Genomic DNA, 1,143 nt, shown 5'->3' with positions numbered 1-1,143 from the left:
TTTTAAATCTTGAAAGAGAGTTAAACAGTGTTTGTAATTTTTACACTATTAATAGTACCTGACACACAAGGAATGTGGAGTCAATGCCAAGCTGTAATCATTTAAATGTCCTCTTTTATTTATTCCATTTCTCATGTTTTGTGTTTGACTGAAGACTCAGGGAACCTCTTGTTTTCAGAGGAGGCATTTAATCACCTGGTGCCAGGTGGTCCCAGCCTGAGGCCTGAGCTCAGCCACCAGCAGGTTTTCTGCTGGTGGATTAATCCTCTCTGTGCTTTTCTGATTGGCTATAAATAGCATCACTTGTGAGGATTGTTGAAATAATTTGTTGCTATAATTATAGTGACATTTCTAGCATGTTATAATCATATAAAACTACAAAAATAGAAAGATGCTATTTTGGAGGGGTTTTTTTTTCCTTTTCAACTCCATTTGTGTTTTCTGAAAAGGAAAAAAAGAAAATTAGGAATGCCCCTTGTTTAAAGAAGGAACTAGGCGCGTGATATTAGGAGAGAACATGACGTACAGAAATCAAGAGTACTTCCTTAAGAAGAAAGGCAGGCAGCTAAACGCTTTGAAATTGACTTGGTTGTAGTCAAAAAGGAAAAGAAAAGAAAAAAAACCAAACCTCCAAAGTACAATTCCATACATACAAGTGAAGTGAAGACATGTGATGATACTATTCCATCTGAGGGCCTTAGCAAAACGAAAGTCACTTTAATTTTTCATCGTCTTTCACATTTTTGATGACAACATCTTTCTTAGTTGAAGACTCACAAATGTCTGAAAAAGAAATATTTAGGATGGTTGTACCATAAGAATCTTTGAAAAAGATTATATTTTGAGTTGACAAAAGAGTCCCATAGTTTCCAAATGTTCAGTCAAAGCCAATTAAACAAAATAAAGATCTATTGAGAAAATGCTGTTTGCTGGTGAACAGTCACATGATTTGAGGATGGGACCATAATCATGGGTGCTTTTTAATCACTTCTCAGGATTCTAAAATGGAGTGTGTTATCTATATAAGAAATATTGATTGACAAAATTATAAAAAGTTGAAGGTTTTTAATTTTGTTATTTATGTATTTATTTATTCAGCTTTATTGAGGTATAATTGACAAAATTATAATATATTTAAAATGT

The 1,143-nt window shown here is 33.1% G+C and overlaps 1 long non-coding RNA gene across 1 annotated transcript in view; it reads right to left on the bottom strand.

Annotated features, from left to right (window-relative positions):
- The window catches only part of LOC109388147 (uncharacterized), a 228,472-nt gene that overhangs the window by 52,321 nt on the left and 175,008 nt on the right, over positions 1–1,143 (bottom strand). The window contains exon 4 of the long non-coding RNA XR_002125151.1: positions 654–783. This is a non-coding gene — a long non-coding RNA (uncharacterized LOC109388147). The remainder of the gene's footprint in view (positions 1–653; positions 784–1,143) is intronic.

Source organism: Hipposideros armiger, unplaced genomic scaffold, assembly GCF_001890085.2.
Source record: "Hipposideros armiger isolate ML-2016 unplaced genomic scaffold, ASM189008v1 scaffold_183, whole genome shotgun sequence".
In the NCBI taxonomy this organism is placed as follows: Eukaryota; Metazoa; Chordata; class Mammalia; order Chiroptera; family Hipposideridae; genus Hipposideros; species Hipposideros armiger.
Note: the sequence above shows the minus strand (reverse complement) of the source record. Positions and strands in the feature narration are given on the sequence as shown.